The sequence below is a fragment of the Capra hircus genome, chromosome 18 (assembly GCF_001704415.2).
Source record: "Capra hircus breed San Clemente chromosome 18, ASM170441v1, whole genome shotgun sequence".
NCBI classification, from domain to species: domain Eukaryota; kingdom Metazoa; phylum Chordata; class Mammalia; order Artiodactyla; family Bovidae; genus Capra; species Capra hircus.
Window position 1 is genome coordinate 63,496,203 of NC_030825.1, and position 15,251 is coordinate 63,511,453.

Consider the following 15,251-nt stretch of genomic DNA (forward strand, 5'->3'; position numbering starts at 1 on the left):
TCCTGCCAGGCCTCCTCTCATGGGCAGGTGGGTCCTGCTGGGGTCAAGACTCAGCAACCTGCAGTAGAAACGGAATGAAATGAATGTGGTTTTCAGCTGTTGAATGAAACTGACTGCATGCACACATTTTTAATCTGGAAACACGACTTGTTCCATAATATAAAGAACCTCCATCACACACACGCTTGCAGAAAATTAAAACATTTGGAAATTGATCTGAAAAAAACAATAATTGAAACAGAAATAAGTCCGGAAACCACAATATTACTTCTGGAAATGTAAGCTTCTCTCATGCAATCTGTGTTAGTGATTCATGAACTGTTCTGTAGTTCTCTGCTGCGCTTCTGCGCCACGCGGGCAGCAAACGGGGACGTCCCGACACAGCCACGCGCACACGAGAGTTCTCTCCGGCGCCTCGGCGGTCGGTGTCACTCGCTTTGGCCCGGATTCGGCGAGGACCGCCAGCGCCCAGACTCACACGGTAGATCCTCAGGAAGCTCTGGTCGTCCCGGCTCGGATGCGATGCGGATCAAAACGGACACAGCGGCTCCGGGGCGGGAACTTGAGTGAATGTAAAGATATGGGACCCCTCGCCAACGTGGTAGAAGGAACCGATCCCGACGTTCAGGAAGACCCCCGCTCGGTGCAGCCGGGGCTCACCCTGAGCGCGGTGCAGGAAGGCTCGGGCAGGCGGAGAACACGGCTCCGTCTCTCAAACTCACAGGCCAGAAGCCGCGCCCGCAGTCGGCCGCGTCTCCCCGAGCCGGCGCGCTGTCTCGCGGCCGACGCCCAGGCCCCCTCGGCCGGACCCGCCTCCACCTCCAGGAGTGGCGCCGGAGGTGAACCGCGGGGAGCGCAGCACGCAAGTGGTGCGGTGAACCTCTCAGGTCTCGGCTCCTTCTGCTGCTTGTAAACCCGCGGCGGACAGTTCTCAGGCCCTCAGAAATGATGAGGTGCTCGGTGGTCGTGTCAACGTCCATTGGCACGTCCACGGCGGGGAGAAAGGTCAGCAACAGGGACGCTGGACACTGCACTTCCTGCCCTCTGGGGGTCACGCGGCTCACTCACTCCACTTCCGTAACTCATAACTCGGTACTTGTTACCCAAGCAGACAGAGGGTTCCTGCCGACGCTCCCCTGAGCCTGATGAGATAGTTCCACGAATAAACTGAATGATTAAAGAGATACAATTCCATGTATAAACAGAATGATTAAAATGGAACCGGTCTTTCTCATTCACGCCCATGTTCTCTTTGCATTAACTGGATTATTTGATTCAAGACTTTTCTTCTGTTTAGAACATGATATGCATTAAAGAAAAAAAAAAGTCCCTGGGTGTTGATTTCCCTCAAAATTGTCCAATTGAGACAGACTTTGTCAAAATACAGACACTGAATATACACCTGAATGGTGGTGATTTGACGTGTCCCAGAATAATGTTGGAATAGTAAGGTATCCTTTTCTTCTTTTTGCATCTTTCTTCTCTGTAAATGAACAACAAGCAATTGCATTCCAGTCCTTCCCATTCTCTGAGTTGTAGAAAATCTAAGAAGACGTGTCAGAGGTCTCTGGATGAGGGGGTTAACTCTGGAAGTCAAGACAGAGGAAGGGATTCCCGTGGACACGGGAAAGGATGGGCTTGGATACTGCATTGACTCAGACCCAGAACTCAATGCGGCCAGGCTCAGAGGGCTGGGGCGGAAGGACTAGCTGCATTGAGGACATCTCCACCTAATCCTGTGATGAGGAGGGGGCCTGGACTCGCCTGTCCTGATGCGACCGTGTGGATGGGGCCACATTTCAGTTTAGTCGCTCAGTCGTGTCCGACTCTTTGCGGCCTCATGGACTGTAGCACGCCAGCCCTCGCTGTCCATCACCAACTCCTGGAGTTCACCCAAACTCATGTCCATTGAGTTGGTGATGCCATCCAGCCATCTCATCTCTGTCGTCCCCTTTTCCTCCTGCCCTCAATCTTCCCAGCATCAGGGTCTTTTCAAATGATTCAACTCTTCACATCAGGCGGCCAAAGTACTGGAATTTCAGCTTCAACATCAGTCCTACCAATGAACACCCAGGACTGATCTCCTTTAGGATGGACTGGTTGGATCTCCTTGCAGTCCAAGGGACTCTCAAGAGTCTTCTCCAACACCACAGTTCAAAAGCATCAATTCTTCTGCGCTCAGCTTTCTTTATAGTCCAACTCTCACATCCATTCATGACCACTGGAAAAACCATAGCCTTGACTAGATGGACCTTTGTTGGCAAAGTAATGTCTCTGCTTTTGATGGGGCCACAGGAGTCTCAGAAATAAACCCTCTGCCGCAAAGGCCTACGACTCCGCTTGGCTCCCTCCTCACACGGCTCTTTGGGAGATGCTGAGACTTTCTGACCGTTGGAGAGAACGTGAGAAATAATAATAAAACTAAAAACAAAACAGCAAAATTGGGACTTCCCTGGCGGTCCAGTGGAGAAGTCTCTGTGTTTCTAACATAGAAGCTGCAGGTTCCATCCCTGGTTGGGTTAATAAGATCCCACATGCCATGTGGTGAGGCAAAAACAAAAGAAGAGAAAGCAAACAAACAAAAGCCCTCCAAGCAATCTGATTAAGAAATAGGCAGAGGGGGCTTCCCTGGTGGTCCAGTGGTTAAGAATCTGCCTGCCAGTCCAGGGGCACCAGTTCATCCCTGTCCAGGAGGATCCCACATGCTATGGAGCAGCTAAGCCCGTGCATCACAGCCATTGAGCCCGCGCCCTACAGCCCGTGCTCTGCAACGAGAGAAGCCCTGCAATGGGAAGCCCATGCTCCATACCAGAGAGCAGCCCCTGCTCACCACAGCTAGAGAAAGCTCTTGCACCAGCGAAGACTCAGCAGGCCAAAAATTAAATAACACTTCAAAAATTTTTTATTTTTTTTAACTGAAGGATAATTGCAGCACTATTTCAGTTTAGTTCAGTCGCTCAGTCGTGTCCGACTCTTTGTGACCCCATGAATTGCAGCACGCCAGGCCTCCCTGTCCATCACCAACTCCCGGAGGTCACTCAGACTCACGTCCATCGAGTCCGTGATGCCATCCAGCCATCTCATCCTCGGTCTTCTCCTTCTCCTCCTGCCCCCAATCCCTCCCAGCATCAGGGTCTTTTCCAGTGAGTCAACTCTTCTCATGAGGTGGCCAAAGTACTGGAGTTTCATTCCTTCCAAAGAAATCCCAGGGCTGATCTCCTTCAGAATGGACTGGTTGGATCTCCTTGCAGTCCAAGGGACTCTCAAGAGTCTTCTCCAACATCACAGTTCAAAAGCATCAATTCTTCAGCACTCAGCCTTATTCACAGTCCAACTCTCACATCTATACATGACCACAGGAAAAACCATAGCCTTGACTAGACGGACCTTAGTCAGCAAAGTAATGTGTCTGCTTTTGAATATACTATCTAGGTTGGTCATAACTTTTCTTCCAAGAAGTAAACGTCTTTTAATTTCATGGCTGCAATCACCATCTGCAGTGATTTTGGAGCCCAGAAAAATAAAGTCTGACACTGTTTCCACTGTTTCCTCATCTATTTCCCATGAAGTGATGGGACCAGATGCCATGATCTTAGTTTTCTGAATGTTGAGCTTTAAGCCAACTTTTTCGCTCTCCTCTTTCACTTTCATCAAGAGGCTTTTTAGCTCCTCTTCACTTTCTGCCATGAGGGTGGTGTCCTCTGCATATCTGAGGTTATTGATATTTCTCCCGGCAATCTTGATTCCAGCTTGTGTTTCTTCCAGTCCAGCGTTTCTCATGATGTACTCTGCATATGAGTTAAATAAGCAGGGTGACAATATACAGCCTTGACGTCCTCCTTTTCCTATTTGGAACCAGTCTGTTGTTCCATGTCCAGTTCTAACTGTTGCTTCCTGACCTGCATACAGATTTCTCAAGAGGCAGGTCAGGTGGTCTGGTATTCCCATCTCTTTCAGAATTTTCCACAGAAAAATTTATTGTGATTGGCACTCAGCCTTCTTCACAGTCCAGCTCTCACATCCATACATGGAAATTGATACACAGGAAATTTATTGTGATCCACACACTCAAAGGCTTTGGCATAGTCAATAAAGCAGAAATAGATGTTTTTCTGGAACTCTCTTGCTTTTTCCATGATCCACCGGATGTTGGCAATTTGATCTCTGGTTCCTCTGCCTTTTCTAAAACCAGCTTGAACATCAGGGAGTTCACTGTTCACGTATTGCTGAAGCCTGGCTTGGAGAATTTTGAGCATTACTTTACTAGCATGTGAGATGAGGGCAATTGCGCGGTAGTTTGAGCATTCTTTGGCATTGCCTTTCTTTGGGATTGGAATGAAAACTGACCTTTTCCAGTCCTGTGGCCACTGCTGAGTTTTCCAAATTTGCTGGCATATTGAGTAGAGCACTTTCACAGCATCATCTTTCAGCAGCACTATTTACAATAGTTGAAACATGGAAGGAACCTAGAGGTCCATCAACAGATGAATGGATAAAGAAACTGTGGTACATATGCACAATGGAGTATTACTTGGCCATAAAAAGGAACGCATTTAAACAATACTTTAATAATTAATAAATAAAAATATCACACTGCCCCCTAAAAGAAGACAAAAGTAAAATCAAGGAGAGAAAAAAGCAAATAGGACAAACAAAATTTAGTCTGTGGTTTCTGCTTTTCAATGATGGAAACTAGATATTTGAATGAAAAGTACACAGGTGACAATTTTTTCTCCCTCTTATTACTGCATCCAACTAATCAGCAAATTTCACAGAGGGTCAACCACGTTAAAAAAATCTGCAAGGTTTAAAAAGGAAGCAACCCTCTGGACAACACTGATTTTTCTATGTAATACTATAACATATTTGAAAAATATGAGGAAAACAAATATACAAAATATAGGGGAAAACACCTTATTTTCCTTAATTTTCCACGTGTGTTACCTTCATCTGTGAAATAAAATTCCTGCCCACCCTGGAGTAGTAGTATTCTGGACTAACATTAGATTGTGTGAAAACATATATTAGGTACTGATCACGCTCACATGGACAGAAAACTATGGAAACACTTCAACTATTCCTGAAGAAACGAAATGCCTTTCAGATGGCAGCACTGATTGAGGAAGAAATTGATCTCCTTAATAAAGTTATTAATCTTTTTCTGTCTAGTAATTTCATGTATAGACTCAGCTCTTCCCACATAGCATCAGTTAAAATTGACCTTCTAATATTACTCCTTGGAAGGAAAGTTATGACCAACCTAGACAGCATATTAAAAAGCAGAGACAATAATTTGTCAACAAAGGTCCATCTAGTCAAGGCTATGGTTTTTCCAGTAGTCATGTATGGATGTGAGAACTGGACTGTGAAGAAAGCTGAACACTGAAGAATTGATGCTTTTGAACTGTGATGTTGGAGAAGATTCTTGAGTCCCTTGGACTGCAAGGAGATCCAACCAGTCCATCCTAAAGGAGATCAGTCATGGGTGTTCATTGGAAGGACTGATGTTGAAGCTGAAACTCCAATACTCTGGCCACATCATGCAAAGAGCTGGCTCCATTGAAAAGACCCTGATGGGGCTCTCAGGGCATTGTTCTGGGCAGAAATGGAGAGGGCTTCGCAGTGGCTTGGAGAAAGGAGTGAGATTAGCCAGTGCAGGCACAAGGACTCTTCTTACATAACCTGGAAACAAGGATCCTGGGCCTCTTATTCTGAAAAGCGACACAGCGTCATGCTCCATGGGGTGGGAGGGGGTGGGGGGGTGAGCTGGAGATCACATTACTGACACCAATCCTATTTCACCATTATCATTTTTTATTTAGTTTTGTTTACCTTTATGGGCTTCCCAGTGGAAAGAACCTGCTTGCCAGCGCAGGAAATGCAGGAGATGTGGGTTGGCTCCTTAGATGAGGAAAATCCCCTGGAGAAGAAAACGGCGACCCACTCCAGGGTTCTTGCCTGGAGAAGTCTACTGGGCAGAGAAGCCTGGTGGGCTACAATCCACGGGATGGCAAAGCATCAGGCACGACTGATTAGGCACACACTCACCTTTAGAGTCTGACTCATCACTAGAATGTAAGGTAGCATGAACTGAAAAACCACGCCTGTCTCGTTCAAAAATATGAATGGCCTGTAATAAATATTAAATACTACATACTTAATAAATGAATAAGTGAAAGGGAGACAGGAGCCTAGGACTTCTCTTAGAGTTATTCTGACAGTTGTCATTCATAGCAGATCCAAAGCACTCTAACCTAAGTTAACAACACAGGACCATGCAAACTCATGTCCAAATTATAAGGTTCTTGGGAATTTCCTGATGGTCCGGTGGTAGGACTCCATGTTTTCACTGCCAAGGGCCTGGGTTCAATCCCTGGTTAGGGAACTAAGACCTCTGGTTCTGCATGCGCACTCAAAAGAAAAAATATATATGGTTCTCTGACTCATTAAAATGGCAAGGGAATCAATAGGCTTTGAGAACTCTTTAACATTTTTCATCTGAGTGACTGATAACAAAATACCTTCTAAAAAAATCAGTAGCCTTTGAATATTCAGTATGACCCTAAAATGCCCTGCAGATATTCTATTCAGTATAGAAAAGCTCCTCATTGGCCAATGAGTTTTAATTATTAATAATTCCACAGATCTGAACTTGCTGAGAAGTCAGCTTCAGCTTCAGTATCAGCCCCTCCAATGAAGATTCAGGGTTAATTTCCCTTCGGATTGACTGGTTTGATCTCCTCACACATATTCAGAGTATGCTGTTGAAAGATTATACATATAAGATAAACCTGAATATTCTTTGGAAGGACTGATGAAACTCCAAAACTTTGGGCACCTGACAGGAAGAGCCGACCCATTGGAGAAGACCCTGACGCTGGGAAAGATTGAGGGCAGGAGGAGAAGAGGACAGCAGAGGATGAGATGGCTGGATGGCATCACCGACTCAATGGACACGAGTTTGAGCCAACTCCGGGAGACAGTGAAGGACAGAGGAGCCTGGCGTGCTGCAGCCCATGGGATACCAAAGTGTCAGATATGACTAAGCACCTGAATCCATGCGAACACACACGTGCATGCACACACACACGCGCGTGCACACACACACGCGCGCATAAACACACACACACACACACACACACACACCAGTCTGCCCTGATGTTGATGTAAGTAACTATACATCAATAGACCTTATCTGATGTGTCAGGAGTTTGAAGTTATAATCCAGACTCTGCACATCAATTGCCCTTGTGTATCCCCACTCAAGCCTAAACAGTATGTTAGGTTTGAGGAAATAAGCAGACACTTTTGTCCATGGCTGGGTTGCTCAGTGGGGCAGGTCACCCAAGATTGGCTCAGATTCCAAAGAGACCCCCACACTTACTTCCCTCATTGTCGGGTACACAAAGACCCAACAATCTGCAGTAAATCTCACCATTGTGATCCCGCTCAGATACACACACTAGCACATTCCCACCTTCCACCTGCCCAGCTCTGAGCTCCTCTCCCGCTGAGTGCCGGCTCTCCTGATTCCTGCCCTGAGACTGAACACAAGGGAGCACTCACCTGCCTGCACTCGGCGCCACACTCTGTGCAGGGAAGTGGCAGTCAGGATGAGCCCCAGTTATAGGGACAAGGCCCCTGGGCCCACTCTCCCCACAGAGGAGGCATTATCATGTCGTCTGGATCGGAGGTGACATGTCTGCATGGAGAGTCTGCGGCGTCTCCAGTGAGGGCCAGATCTTACCCCCAGTGCTCGTCACCCTCACCCACCCCTGGGGACTAGGGACAATCCTGGCAGTTACTGAGAAGGTCCACGTGAGCAGCTGAGCAGAGGGCAGGGAGAGTTTTCCATGTTCCCTGTGGAAGTTCAGAGTCAGAGTTGTCATCTGTGGTGGAGCTGGAACTCAAGATTGAGTCTAGGATCCCTATTATATTTGTATGCAATTGTATGATATTTCCCAATGGGCATTGTTTTTCTTTTTTTTTAATTGAAATATAGTTAATTTACAAGGTTGTGAGTCTCTGGTGTATGGCAAAGTGACTCAGCTCTTCTCTCTCTCTCTCCCTCTCTCTCTATATATTTATATACATATATTCTTCTCCAGATTCTTTTCCCTTATAGGTTATTGCAAAATATTACTGCAGTGGGTTGCCATACCTTCCTCCTGCGGATCTTCCCAACCCAGGGACTGAACTGGCATCTCTTATGTCTCCTGCAGTGGCAGGTGAGTTCTTTACCACTACTGCCACCTGGGAATCCCCACGTGTCTCTGTGTGTGTATTCAGTTCATTTCAGTCGCTCAGTCGTGTCTGACTCTTTGCGACCCCATGAATCGCAGCACGCCAGGCCTCCCTGTCCATCACCAACTCCCAGAGTTCACTCAGACTCATGTCCACCGAGTCAGTGATGCCATCCAGCCATCTTATCCTCTGTCGTCCCCTTCTCCTCCTGCCCCCAGTCCTTCTCAGCATCACAGTCTTTTCAAATGCGTCAGTTCTTCACATGAGGTGGCCAAAGTATTGGAGTTTCAGCTTTAGCATCAGTCCTTCCAAAGAACACCCAGGGCTGATCTCCTTTAGGATGGACTGGTTGGATCTCCTTGCAGTCCAAGGGACTCTCAAGAGTCTTCTCCAACACCACAGTTCAAATGCATCAATTCTTCTGCACTCAGCTTTCTTTATACTCCAACTCTCCCATCCATACATGACTAACGGAAAAACCACAGCCTTGACTAGATAGACCTTTATTGACAAAGTAATGTCTCTGCTTTTTAATATACTATCTAGGTTGGTCATAACTTTCCTTCCAAGGAGTAATCGTCTTTTAATTTCATGGCTGCAATCACCATCTGCAGTGATTTGGGAGCCCAGAAAAATAAAGTCTGACACTGTTTCCACTGTTTCCCTATCTATTTCCCATGAAGTGATGGGACCAGATGCCATGATCTTCATTTTCTGAATGTTGAGCTTTAAGCCAACTTTTTCACTCTCCTCTTTCACTTTCATCAAGAGGCTTTTTAGTTCCTCTTCACTTTCTGCCTTAAGGGTGGTGTCATCTGCATATCTGAGGTTATTGATATTTCTCCTGGCAATCTTGATTCCAGCTTGTGCTTCCTCCAGCCCAGTGTTTCTCATAATGTACTCTGCATATAAATTAAATAAGCAGGGTGACAATATACAGTCTTGACATACTCCTTTTCCTATTTGGAACCAGTCTGTTGTTCCATGTCCAGTTCTAACTGTTGCTTCCTTGACCTGCATACAGGTGTCTCAAGAGGCAGGTCAGGTGGTCTGGTATTCCCATCTCTTTCAGAATTTTCCACAGTTGATTGTGATCCACACAGTCAAAGGCTTTGGCATAGTCAATAAAGCAGAAATAGATGTGTTTCTGGAACTCTCTTGCTTTTTCCATGATCCAGCGGATGTTGGCAATTTGATCTCTGGTTCCTCTGCCTCTTCTAACACCAGCTTGAACATCTGGAAGTTCACGATTCACGTATTGCCATACAGTTGTTCATAACAGTCTCATAATCCTTTGTATTTCTGCATTGTCTGTTACAACCTCTCCTTTTCCACTTCTAATTTTGTTGATTTGATTCTTCTCTCTTTTTTTCTTGATAAGTCTGGCCAAAGGCTTGTCAATTTTGTTTATCTTCTCAAAGAACCATCTTTTAGTTTTAGTAATTTTTACCATTATTTCTTTCATTTCTTTTTCATTTATTTCTGCTTGGATCTTTATAATTTCTTTCCTTCTGCTAACTTTCAGGGTTTTTTGCTCTTCTTTTTCCAGTTGCTTCAGGTGTAAAGTTGGCTGTCTATTCGACGTTTCTCTTGTTTCTTAAGGTAAGGTTGTATTGCTATAAACTTCCCTCTTAGGCCTGCTTTTGCTGCATCCCACAGGTTTTGAGTTGTCGTGTTTTCATTGTCATTTGTTTCTAGAAATTTATTTCCTTTTTGATTTATTCGGTAACCTGTTGGTTATTTAGAAATGTGTTGCTTGATCTCCACATGTTTGTGTTTTCTAGTGTTTTTCTTGTAATTGATATCTAGTCTCATAGCATTGTGATTGGAAAAAATGCTTGATACGATTTCAGTTTTCTTAAATTTACTGAGGTTTGACTTGTGACCCAAGATGTGGTCTATCCTGGAGAATGCTCCATGTGCACTTGAGAAGAAGGTGTATTCTTCTGCATTTGGAGGGAACGTCCTGAAGATATCAGTGAGATCCATCTCATCTAATGCATCATTTAAGACTTGTGTTTCCTTATTAATTTTCTGTTTTGATGATCTGTCCATTGGTGTGAGCAGGGTGTTAAAGTCTCCTACTATTATTGTGTTACTGTCAATTTCTCCTTTTATGTCTGTTAGTCTTTGTCTTATGTACTGAGGTGCTCCTCTGTTGGGTGCATAGATATTTGCAATTGTTATGTCTTCCTCTTGGACTGATCCCTTGATCATATGTAGTGTCCTTCTGTATCTCTTGTAATCTTCCTTAAGGTATATTTTGTGATATGGGGATTTCTGCTCCAGCTTTCTTTTGCTTCCCATTTGCATGGAATATATTTTTCCACCCTCTCACTTTCAGTCTGTATGTGTCTTCAGGTCTGAAGTGGGTTTCTTGTAGACAGCATATATATGGGTCTTGTTTTTGTATCCATTCAGCCAGTCTGTGCCTTTTGGTTGGAGCATTTAATCCATTTACATTTAAAGTAATTATTGATATATATGTTCTTTGCCATTTTCTTAATTGTTTGGGGTTCGATTTTGTAGATCTTTTTCTTCTCTTGTATTTCTTGACTACATAAGTCCCTTTAACATTTGTCGTAAAGCTTATTTGGTGGTACTGGATTCTCTTAACTTTTGCTTGTCTGAAAGGCCTTTGATTTCCCCATCAATTTTAAATGAGATCCTTGCTGGGTACAGTAATCTTGGTTGTAGGTTTTCCCTTTCAGTACTTTAAATATATCCTACCATTCCCTTGTGGCCTGCAGAGTTTCTGCTGAAAGATTAGCTGTATGGGGTTTCCCTTGTATGTTACTTGTTGCTTTTCCCTTGCTGCTTTTAATAGTCTTTCTTTGTGTTTAGTCTTTGTTAGTCTGACTAGTATGTGTCTTCGCAGGTTTCCTCTTGGGCTTATCCTATATGGAACTCTTCGCGCCTCTTGAACTTGGTTGACTATCATATTTGTCTTTGGCTTCCTTCACTTAGTATGACAATCTCTAGGTCCCTCCATGTTGCTGCAAGGGACATGACTTCATTCTTTTTTACGCCTGAGTAGTGTTTCGCTGTATCATATGTATATATGCACCGTATCTTCTTCACCCTCTCCACTGCCAGTGCAGTGTGTAGGTTGCTCCACGTCATGGCTACTGCGAATACTGTGACTGTAACTCCTATTGGCCGTTTCTGTCAACGCTCTGGTGTTTCCAGAGTCAAGCTGACGCCTGTGATCAGCTTCATTGCATTTCATCTGGAACCGGCTTCTCCTTTGACCTACGCTCTGTGTCTGTGTGCTCAGTTGCTCAGTCATGTCTGACTCTCTGCAACCCCATGGACTATAGCCCACAAGGCTCCTCTGTCCATGGGATTTCCCAGGCAAGAACACTGGAGTGGGTTGCCATTTCCTTCTCCAGGGGATCTTCCCGACCCAGGGATTGAACCTGCATCTCTCGTGTCTCCTTCATTGGCGGGCAGATTCTTGAACCACTGTGCCACCTCGGAAGCCCCCATACTACCCTTGATGTTAGTCAAAAGGGCTTAAGCGCCACAGTTGTTGCTTCATGTAGCCTCGAGTTCTCTTAAACCTGGAGGGTGTCCCATTTAAAGCTAGTCCATCCCACCTCAGCTTCTGTGAGCATCCCGAACGTACACAAGGCTCACAGGGTATGATGGTGTGGATCCGTGGTGGAGGACAGACTGCTCCTTGGTTCCTGTGGGACAACCAGACTTTCCTTCTTTATTTTGAGGACTTATCTCCACGAGTGATATTTCTGGACCTACAGACAGGTTCAGCAAAAAGTAATATATAGATACAGGTGCAAAGGGCCAACTCATTGGAAAAGACCCTGATGCTGGAAAGGAATGAGGGCAGGAAGAGAAGGAGGCAACAGAGGATGAGATGGTTGGATAGCATCATGGACTCAACAGACATGAGTCTGAGCAAACTCCAGGAGATAATGTGCAGAGAAGCCTGGTGTGCTGTTGTGCATGGGGTCTCAGAGAGTCAGACAAGACTTAGGGACTGAACAACGACAACAGAAGGATAGCATCCGAATTCTTTAAAAATGAGAAAAAGGCCCCAAACCAGTGGTGAATTGGGCAAAAAAAAAAAAAAAAAAAAAGAGAGAGAAACTTCGCAACATAGATGAGAAGACTGACCCTGAATCATGTGTTAATTATAACAAGTCATTCAATTTTTCAAGATGGCTTCGGGTATTCTACATTTTTTACAGTTGCCTATCTTAGAATAAGCTTGCCAATTCAAACAATGGCAGCAAATATAAACACCACAGGCAGGACTGGGTTGTCTTTGGGATCTGCCAACTCTTTCGACCAACTAAGAGTGCACAGGTTCAGGGGGAACATGGGAAACCTCTGCGCCTTCCTTCAGTTTTGCTGTGAATATGAAACTTCTCTAAAAATAAAATTTATGAAAAATGGAGGAGGGATGGATTGGGAGTTTAGGATTAGCAGATGCAAACTAGTATACATAAGATATATAAACAACAAGGTCCTGTTATATAGCACAGGGAACTATATTTAATATCCTGTGATAAACCTTAATGGAAAGAACTATGAAATATATATATATATGTATGTATAACTCAGTCACTTGGCTGTACGGAACAAATTAAAACAGCTTTGTAAATCAACTCTACTTCAGTAAATTAAATTTTAAAAAAGTATTATACTCAACAAAAATAAAATTCTATATAGGGCCAGTAAGGCATTAATTTGTAAGGCCTCCTCAGGCAGCCATTTTGCTTTTTTGCATTACTTTTCCATGGGGATGGTCTTGATCCCTGTCTCCTGTACAATGTCACAAACCTCCATCCATAGTTCATCAGGCACTCTATCTATCAGATCGAGGCCCTTAAATCTATTTCTCACTTCCACTGTATAATCATAAGGGACTTGATTTAGGTCATACCTGAATAGTCTAGTGGTTTTCCCTACTTTCTTCAATTTGAGTCTGAATTCGGTAATAAGGAGTTCATGATCTGAGCCACAGTCAGCTCCTGGTCTTGTTTTTGTTGACTGTATAGAGCTTCTCCATCTTTGGCTGCAAAGAATATAACCAATCTCATTTCAGTGTTGACCATCTGGTGATGTCCATGTGTAGAATCTTCTCTTGTGTTGTTGGAAGAGGCTGTTTGCTATGACCAGTGCATTTTCTTGGCAAAACTCTATAGTCTTTGCCCTGCTTCATTCTGTATTCCAAGGCCAAATTTGCCTGTTATTCCAGGTGTTTCTTGACTTCCTACTTTTGCATTCCAGTCCCCTATAATGAAAAGGACATCTTTTTTGGGTGTTAGTTCTAAAAGGTCTTGTAGGTCTTCAACCGTTCAACTTCAGCTTCTTCAGCATTACATGAGAAACGCCGGGCTGGAAGAAGCACAAGCTGGAATCAGGATTGCTGGGAGAAATATCAATAACCTCAGATATGCAGATGAAACCATCCTTATGGCAGAAAGTGAAGAGGAACTAAAAAGCCTCTTGATGAAAGTGAAAGAGGAGAGTGAGAAAGTTGGCTTAAAGCTCAACATTCAGAAAATTAAGATCATGGCATCTGGTCCCATCACTTCATGGGAAATAGATGGGCAAACAGTGGAAACAGTGTCAGACTATTTTTTTGGGCTCCAAAATCACTGCAGATGTTGGTTGCAGCCATGAAATTAAAAGACGCTTACTCCTTGGCAGAAAAGTTATGACCAACCTAGATAGTATATTCAAAAGCAGAGACATTACTTTACCAACAAAGGTCCTTCTAGTCAAGGCTATGGTTTTTCCTGTGGTCATGTATGGATGTGAGAGTTGGACTGTGAAGAAGGCTGAGCGCCGAAGAACTGATGCGTTTGAACTGTCGTGTTGGAGAAGACTCTTGAGAGTCCCTTGGACTGCAAGGAGATCCAATCAGTCCATTGTAAAGATCAGCCCTGGGATTTCTTTGGAAGGAATGAGGTTAAAGCTGAAACTCCAATACTTTGGCCACCTCATGCGAATAGTTGACTCACTGGAAAAGACTCTGATGCTGGGAGGGATTGGGGGCAGGAGGAGAAGGGGATGACAGAGGATGAGATGGCTGGATGGCATCACGGACTCGATGGACCTAAGTGAACTCCAGGAGTTGGTGATGGACAGGGAGGCCTGGTGTGCTGCGATTCATGGGGTCGCAAAGAGTCGGACACGACTGAGTGACTGAACTGAACTGAACTGAAGGCATTAATAATTCATGGTACTGGCAATAGAGAACTAGACAATGTTTAATGATGTCAGTGAGGTATTGATGTATATTTGAAAAAGAAATATTAAACTGTGTAGATACATTTGAAAAATATTGAATTAAAAAATTAGTACATGGAGTGGCATGTACTAATAGATAGTGAGATATGGAAATACACTTTTTTTTTTTTAACTAAATCAGAAAACTCAAAGGAGACTTGGACTCAGTGGGAGAAGGCGAGGGTGGGATGATTTGAGTGAATAGCATTGAAACATATACATTACCATACGTAAAACAGAATAACCAGTGGGAGTTTTGGATATGACACAGGGCACCCAAGCCGGTGCTGTGTGACAACCTTGAGGGATGGGGGGTGAGGAGGCAGGTAGGAGGGGGTTCAGGATGAGAGGGACACATATATACCTGTGGCCAATTCAAACTGATGTATGGTGGAAACCATCACAATGCTGCTGCTAAGTCACTTCAGTCGTGTCCGACTCTGTGTGACCCCATAGACGGCAGCCCACCAGGCTCCCCCGTCCCTGGGATTCTCCAGGCGAGAACACTGGAGTGGGTTGCCATTTCCTTCTCCAATGCATGAAAGTGAAAAGTGAAAGGGAAGTTGCTCAGTCATGTCTGACTCTTCGCGACCCCATGGACTGTCAAGTAATTATCCTCCAGTTAAAATAAATAAAAACAAAAACACTAAATTTGGACAAACTCAAAGTGAAAGGTGTGTATGAGTGGGATGTTAGATGTAGGGAATAAATTCTAAAATCTAGAGACACATCCTAGCAGCAGTTCT